We start from the raw sequence: 9,335 nt of genomic DNA, 5'->3' as shown, positions 1-9,335 counted from the left end.
GCCGGGTTTGAACTCAGAATCTTTAGGTCTAGAGGAGAGCACTTTACCTCTAGGCCACTGGGAGCGACTGAAAAATATGTACTCACACTTAAGGTATATGTACACCCACAAAACGCAAAAAAATATGAAAAATTGGAATTTGAAAATATAACTATTTTAATGGAGAATTTTCTCCTCTTTAATTTGATATAAGAATTTTCGATTTATGCCTTATGGTTTTTCAGATAAGTCCCATTTTCTAAAATGGTGCGTCATCAGCCACGGTCACTTACTTTTGGAGTGCATTACTTTGTATTGTATTGTATTTATTAACATTCCATGGTATTCATACATTGCTTTACAGCTAGAATATGGAACAAGTCAAAAAACTTAATACTATTATAAAGTCTTAATTTATAGTCACAGTCTAGATCAAATATATACAGACGAGATTTACAATATAGTCTACTAGTACAACACAAAGTTTTAGTATCAATTTCATGAAGTGTTATTGAATGTCATGAATTCACCTACAGAATAGAAGGTGTGAGAAATTAGGTACTTCTTTAATTTGGCCCTAAATAATCTTATGTTTTGAGTTTCATTTTTTATATCGATAGGGAGGCTATTAAACATTTTTACTGCCATATAACGCACTCCTTTTTGATAGCACGATAGACTTGCCGATGGAGTATGAAAGTTATTTCTTTGACTTGTATTTATGCTATGAACTGTTGAATTAGTTACAAAGTTTTCACGATTACATACGAGGAAGACCATTAATGAAAAGATATACTGACAAGCCATGGGCATTATTTGTAGTTTTTTGAAAATAGTCCTACAAGATTCCCTAGATTTGCCACCTACTATTATTCTAATTACTCTTTTTTGTAATAGAAATATACTGTTACTATTTGTGGAATTTCCCCAGAATATTATTCCAAAACTCATTACCGAGTGGAAGAATGCAAAGTATATTGCTTTTAAGGTATTTTGGAGTGATCTTCGTAGCAGTCAATCCCCTCGTCCAGCATTGCTTGTAAAATAAACTTCTTTCTAGTCCCGAAATAGATGCATAGATATCTGGGCATGATCATTAGATTGAAAAAAACTTTTTTACATAATGGAGTAATTTATAATCTTTCACTGTTAGTCATAAAAATATAAATTTGTGTGTCAATGATGTTTTACGTCATTTTAATAAGACTCCAAAAGTAGAAATTACAATTCTGAGGATGATGGGCATAAACCCTGGGACAAGCACCATCGCAGAATTTGTTGCATCAATGGAAATAGAGACAAAAATGCCAAAAAAAAAAACATTAAACATATGAAGTTAAAACAAGGCGGAGGTATTTGAGAGGCAGAAAGAAGCTGAAACTGGACCGACATGAAGCTGCTTAGGGGGTGGCATATGATGATGGAGTCTTCTAGGCTCTGAAAGTTTGTGGCTCATTTCCTGTAAATAGTAATTTTAGAATATTTAATTCTTTTGAACATGATATCTCGGCCAAATATGGTGATACCAAGAAGATATTAGTGTCATTTTGAAGCTTGAAATGTCCTCCAGTGCCTGACAATGAGTAAAATAACATTAATATAATTAATAATTATCTATGGATTTTTATGCAACATAAAATATTAGTATAAGTTACATATATGGTAATATTTAATTAATGTGAATGAAAATAAAAATAGCTCTATGTCAGGCACTAAAGAATAGTTTTAGCTATAAAACAGTGAAGAAACTGTGGCTCTATCTTAAAAACTGCATGAGCTATCATGTTTCAAGTTGCATGTCAAAATTATAAACAAAATAATTTTTAAAAACAATTTAGACATAATTTCAAGGGATTTGCTAACTTCATTCTCTTTCTGGTACCATTCTCAATTGTATAAAAACTTTACAGAGCAAAATTATACAAAACAAAATTTTTTGTATGTAAAGGTGTACATATACCTTAATTTGGGACTCGAACTCAGAATAGTGACTGACACGCAACTCCCAAACTATGAATTTCGCAAATAAATTAGAAAATATCTGTTTCTGCCCACCGAGTGTATGGTTCAGCGTCGTTAAACAATGTCTAATCAATCATCTCAAATCGGACTTGTTCTGCCCCACAAGGACCCCCATTTAATTGGCCGGCACCGAAGCCCCGCCGGTAATAAATCCCTCCCCATCCCGGCGGCACGAAAGTAATATTTCTCTCGTTTTGAAGCAAAGGACGAATCGAGCTATCGATCAGGAAGACATCGCATTGAGTAAAACAAAATAACGGCGCAACAAACTGCAGTTATATTTCCGGGACGTGAAGTCAACCTGAGTGCCGATGTGGCGCGTGCGTTTCTCTAACAAGACGTGCAGGTTCGAGTCTCAGAATGAATAACGAAGGAATTTTACCTTCCGTCCGCGATGCTTGGTGTTAGGTTCATTGCCGCCCTCACATAAGCCCGCCATCGGTCTCTATCCTGAGCAAGATGAATCCACTCTCTATCATCATATCCCACCTGCCTCAAATCCATTTTAATATTATCTTCCCATCTACGTCTCGGCCTCCCTAAAGGTCTTTTTCTCTCCGGCCTCCCAACTAACACTCTATATGCATTTCTGAATTCGCCGATACGTGCTTTACGCCCTGCCCATCGCAAACGTCTGGATTTAATGTTCCTAATTATGTCAGGTGAAGAATACAATGCGTGCAGTTCTGCGTTGTGTAACTTTCTCCATTCTCCTGTAACTTCATCCCTCTTAGCCCCAAATATTTTCCTAAGCACCTTATTCTGAAACACCCTTAACCTCTGTTCCTCTCTCAAAGTGAGAGTCCAAGTTTCACAACCATAAAGAACAACCGGTAATGTAATTGTTTTATAAATTCTAACTTTCAGATTTTTTGACAGCAGACTGGATGATAAGAGCTTCTCAACCGAATAATAACAGGCATTTCCCATATTTATTCTGTGTTTAATTTCCTCCCGAGTATCATTTATATTTGTTACTGTTGCTCCAAGATATTTGAATTTTTCCACCTCTTCAAAGGATAAATTTCCAATTTTTATATTTCCATTTCGTACAATATTCTCGTCACGATACGTAATAATATACTTTGTCTTTTCGGGATTTATAACCCCTAGGAAAAAAAATGTTCGACCTCCATGGCTCACTGATACAAGTTGATCTTTTTATTTTCTTTGCCTACGATCATTTCCTTGTTTGATGTATCGATAAAGACTGTCGTTAGTGGAGGAATGATGTGTTGTGTTGGTGTACTGAGTGCTACAGATCTTAGTGTTATAAATGTGTATTTTGTTAATGTTTGTGTGAAATTAGTATCTTCAGTGAACTTAACTTTATTAAGAGACATATATTACGGTATAGTTATCAAATCACACAGGCAGTTAAACCTGTTTGTCCTTGATAGTGAACGTGAGTGGACTCGTTCCCTGCGCTGAGAGTAGCAACGATGGACAGAATGAGTGGAGTGGGTATTATAAGTGCAGGTATGAATAAATCCATGTTTGGCCTATCTACATTATGTAAGCACTGTATGTAGTAAGGTAACTATGCTCTGACATAATTCAAACAATTCAAACATATTTATTTTAGCAGTATGAAAGAATATTATTAATTGTGTCAGTTCGTACAGCAGCAATCATAATGACGAATAAGTAGGGTTAAGTAGCCCAGTGGCTAAAGCGCTGGACATGCTGTATAATCCTGTGGACCCGGTTTCTGTTCCTTGTTTACCTCCGATTTATTATTTCTGTTGGGAAAGTCCGAGGTTCAGATAACACAAGCGTTTTCTCCGGGACCTCCTGTTGGCATTCCAACACATCATCATCATCATCATCATCATCATCATCATCATCATCATCATCATCATCATCATCATCATCACCAGCTCCCATCTTTCAGCTCTCATCTCATCTGATCTCATCTTAGCTCTCATCTTTCATATCATCTCATCTCAGCTCCCATCTCTCATCTTATCTGATCTCAGCTACCTTCATTCATCTCAGCTGTCATTTCATTTTTCATTTCATCTGAGCTCTCATCACATTTCATCCTATCTCATATCATTTCTTATTCCATCCCATCCTATCTCATCTCATTTTTCATCACATCTCATCCCATTCGATCTCATTCTAATTCATCTCATCTCTCATTTCATCTCTTCTCATCCCATCCTATCTTTTCTCATTTCAGCTCTCATCTCATTTCTCATCACATTCTATCTCATCCTATCGCATCTCATTCTATCTCATCTCATCTCATTTTATATAATCTCATTTCTCATTTCATCGCATCCTAACTCTTCTCATCTCAGCTCTCATCACATCTCTCATGTCATCTCATCTCATTTATGATCTCATTCCATTATATCTCATCTCATTTCTCATCTTATCGCATCTCATTCTATCTCATTTCTTTCTATCTCATCTCTTTTCTCATCTCATCCCATTCTATCTCATCTCTCCTGATCTCATCTCATCTCATCTCTCATCACATCTTATTCTATCTCATCTCTCCTGAACTAATACCATTTGATCTCAGTTCTCATCGCATCTCATTCTATCTCATCTCTCCTGAACTAATACCATCTGATCTCAGCTCTCATCTCTCCTGATCTCATATCATCTCATCTCATCTCTCATCACATCTCATTCTATCTCATCTCTCCTGAACTAATACCATCTGATCTCAACTCTCATCTCATCCCATTCTGTCTCATCTCTCCTGATCTAATATCATCTCATCTCATCTCATCTCATCTCATCTCATCTCATCTCATCTCATCTCATCTCATCTCATCTCATCGCAGGTGTAGTGTAGTCAATCCTCCTATGCCGCACCAAGACCAACAACTCTGTCAGTAAACTGGTCTACACAGCTGGCTTCGTATGGGTGAATGTCGAACAGCCAAGTACCCGCCATTAGTAAAAATAAATGTTTCTGTTAAATATCTAGTTTTCGTAGCTCAGTATGTCCGAACTATTTACGGAATAAATCTTTAGGGCTTCTTCCTCCTCTAACTCTATACCAGACCTAACCTAACCTAACATAATCCCATTACTTTAACGTTGTCAACAATTCCATGCACTGAAGATAATTCCGGGTTATACATGACATTTCAAGTCTGTCTACAGCGCTAATAGAAGATGAGGATCTTATTGTGTGGCAGACAGAACTCAATGGAGGAGTAATATATGTGTGTGTGTTTTCCAGATGAAGAGGTTATATCTAATTCCAAAGCAAGAACTTTGCACTTGTAGGAATTCTTAATAGATCTGAAGACAGAGCACTTCCACTCTTTTAGAATTTCACTTAAATATTTGATGATTGTTCTTCAAAGAGGAATAAGATTGTCTTGATTTTTCTTGTGAATGTTAGTCATTTGAAATAACTTTGTACCACTTCTATAACATTTTTATGCTTATCTGAAGTACTGTCTATTGATTTAATGTTTAAAAGTAAATTATTTAAGAAAAATACTTATTTTATGGGTTGAGACATAAAAAATCATACTTTAAATAAATTAAATTTGACATTTCATGGTGGTACAAAGTTACATGGCTAATTGGGGAATGTTTGTACAATATAATAATATGTGATTTCATACTAAATTCAGTTCTCTGTATTACTCTTCAAATTCAAGGTAACTTTTGACCATCAAAAAGAAAATAAATGACATTTTATTTCATATGAAGTCACAAAAAAAGTATTGAAAACTTAGAACATTTAGTAATAGCAATAAAGTATACTAGGACTACAATAGAAGAAGTAAACAACATTTTTATGTGTTTATTGCCTACATATATGTTCGATATAATTTATTTATTTTTAATTTGCTAATCATATTCTTTACAGTCTTAAGGTATATGTACACCTTTACATACAAAAAATTTTGCTCTGTAAAATTTTTATACAATTGAGAATGGTACCAGAAAGAGAATGAGGTGAACAGATTCCTTGAAATTATGTCTAAATTGTTTATAAAAGTTATTTTGTTTATAATTTTGACATGCAACTTGAAACATGATAGTTTTTAAGATAGAGCCACAGTTTTTTCACTATTTTATAGCTAAAACTATTCTTTAGTGCCTGACATAGAGCTATTTTTTATTTTATTTACATGAATTAAATATTACCATATATGTAACTTACAATAATATTTTATCTTGTATAAATCATGCAAAAAATCCATAGATAATTATTAATTATATGAATGTTATTTTACTCATTGTCAGGCACTGGGGGACATTTCAAGCTTCAAAATGACACCAATATTTTTTTGTAGGTTATTTTACGACGCTTTATCAACATCTTTGGTTATTTAGCGTCTGAATGAGATGAAGGTGATAATGCCGGTGAAAAATATCTTCTTGGTATCACCATATTAGGCTGAGATATCATGTTTGAAAGAATTAAATATTCTAAAATTACTATTTACAGGAAATGAGCCACAAACTTTCAGAGCCTAGAAGACTCCATCATCATATGTCACCCCTTAAGCAGCTTCATGTCGGTCCAGTTTCAGCTTCTTTCTGCCTCTCAAATACCTCCGCCTTGTTTTAACTTCAGGTGTTGAATGTTTTTTTTTTTGGCATTTTTGTCCCTATTTCCATTGATGCAACAAATCCTGCGATGGTGCCCATCCTCCTCAGAATTGTAATTTCTACTTTTGGACTCTTATTAAAATGACGTACAACATCACTGACACACAAATTTACAGTTTTATGACTAACAGTAAAAGATTATAAATTACTTCATTATGTAAAAACGTGTTTTCAATCGAATGATCATGCCTTGATATCTATGCATCTATTTTGGGACTAGAAAGAAGTTTATTTTACAAGCAATGCTGGACGAGGGGATTGACAGCTACGAGGATCACTCCAAAAGTAATCCACAATATTTATTTAAAAGTTACATTTTTATCCTACAGATTTGCTATTTTCATAGAATGTAGATACATCCTTCAGAAACAATACGTCACTTTTCCATATAATGCCCGCACCTTTCAAATGACCTCCATAAATTGTAAAGTTTTAGAATAAAAATAAATTAAAAAAAAAAATGTTGTGCATTGCTTTTGGAGTGATCTTCGTAGAAGTGACCGTGCCTGATGACGGAGAATTTTGGAAAATGAGACTTATCTGGAAAACCACAAGGCATAAATCGAAAATTCTTATATCAAATTAAAGGGGAGAAAATTCTCTATTAAAATAGTTACATTTTGAAAATTCAAATTTTTCATCATTTTTTGCGTTTTGTGGGTGTACATATAGGTTAACATAATCAGTGCATACATGTCCTTTGATTAACCAACTTATTAACTTCCTTTATTACTTTAAACTGGTCAGGGCACATCCAATGCATTCCCTTCCTGTCCTTTCAACATACTTTGTATCTGGAGATGAGACCATGCATTTCAATGCCATTGACTGTAGGCTTACCAGGGAACAGAGCTCTTTTGTATGAGACTATTACAAAGTCATCACAGAACAGAGCACCAACATTCTGGGTGAAAACATATTTAGCCTCCTAAAATTATTTGTGTGTTTATTTTTCAATTTATTCACTAGTCTTTGCCTTGGGATGGAATAAGTATCTTAAAGACAATATATTTTGCCTATTTCCATTCCATTATGTCCTACGGAATAATATTTTGGGGAAATTCTGCAGATAGTAAAAATATATTCTTATTACAAAAAAGAGCCATTAGAATAATAGTTGGACCAAAGACTAGAGAATCATGTAGATCATTAAAAAAAAATTAGAGATTCTAACCTTAACAAATCAATACATATACTCTACAATAAATTTCCTCTTATGTAATAAAGAAAATTTTCCAACTAACTCAGCCATACATAGTATAAATACCCGCAGAAGGAATGATTTTCATACGCCTTCATCAAATTTATCATGCTATCAAAGGGGAGTACGTTACATGACGATAAAAATGCTCAATAGTCTTCCTGAAGACATTAAGAATCATAGCCAAAACCCTGCATTATTTAAGACAAAACTAAAAAATTACTTGATATCTCACACTTTCTATTCTGTAGATGAATTTTTGACATTTCACAGTACTGTGTAAATATTATAATACTATTAAATGGTAAACATATTACATTGTATAAAATATTATTATTATTATTATTATTATTATTATTATTATTATTATTATTATTATATTACCGGTTCTTCTATATGGCTGTGAAACTTGGACTCTCACTCTGAGAGAGGAACATAGGTTAAGGGTGTTTGAGAATAAGGTGCTTAGGAAAATATTTGGGGCTTAGAGGGATGAGGTTACAGGAGAATGGAGAAAGTTACACAACACAGAACTGCACGCATTGTATTGTTCAACTGATATAATTAGGGACATTAAATCCAGACGTTTGAGATAGGCAGGGCATGTAGCACGTATGGGCGAATCCAGAAATGCATATAGAGTGTTAGTTGGGAGACCGGAGGGAAAAAGACCTTTAGGGAGGCCGAGACGTAGATGGGAGGATAATATTAAAATAGATTTGAGGGAGGTGGGATATGATGATAGAGACTGGCTTAATCTTGCACAGGATAGGGACCGATGGCGGGCTTATGTGAGGGCGGCAATGAACCTTCGGGTTCCTTAAAAGCCATTTGTAAGTAAGTATTATTATTATTATTATTATTATTATTATTATTATTATTATTATTATTATTATTATTAAGGTATATTAATTCTGTACATATTTCATATTTGCATTTTATATGTATTGCATTTATATTTAAACGTAAGAATTGGACATGTTCTTTATTCTATGCTATAAAGCAAATGTAAGAATATTATGGAACGAATAAATCTATCTGTCTATCTAAAAACGTGCAGCTTCTAGTCCATCAAGTTTTGCAGTGTTTATATCAACTAATGTCAGCTGTCACTGCAACACCTTGCCTTTACAGCATATTGTCTTCTCTCTGGAGGATCCTTTTGGCCTCTTGCCATCTAAAAATTTCAACGCATTATGCAAATCCAAGAAGAATGTGAAAATGACAACAGTAGTTGAATAGCCAAGGTCAAAGAATTTCATTAATAGACCAACTATGCAGGACTTAGTAAAAAATTGATTCTTCAATATAAACTTAAAGTGTCTGTAGTAGATCTAGTAGTTACATTTTATATTAATTTTATGTAATATTTGTCTCATGTTACTTAATAAACAAAATAATTATCCATGTTGAATCTTTCCTACACTACTTTTGACACTTTTGATTAAATGGCGATCATACTCGTGTTAATTATGTAAGCATTTGCGACTTACAGCTGTTTCGGTGCTATTCGACACCATCCTCAGAGCCTACAAGA

Source organism: Periplaneta americana, chromosome 12 (assembly GCF_040183065.1).
Source record: "Periplaneta americana isolate PAMFEO1 chromosome 12, P.americana_PAMFEO1_priV1, whole genome shotgun sequence".
In the NCBI taxonomy this organism is placed as follows: Eukaryota; Metazoa; Arthropoda; class Insecta; order Blattodea; family Blattidae; genus Periplaneta; species Periplaneta americana.
This window is presented reverse-complemented; position numbering follows the sequence as displayed.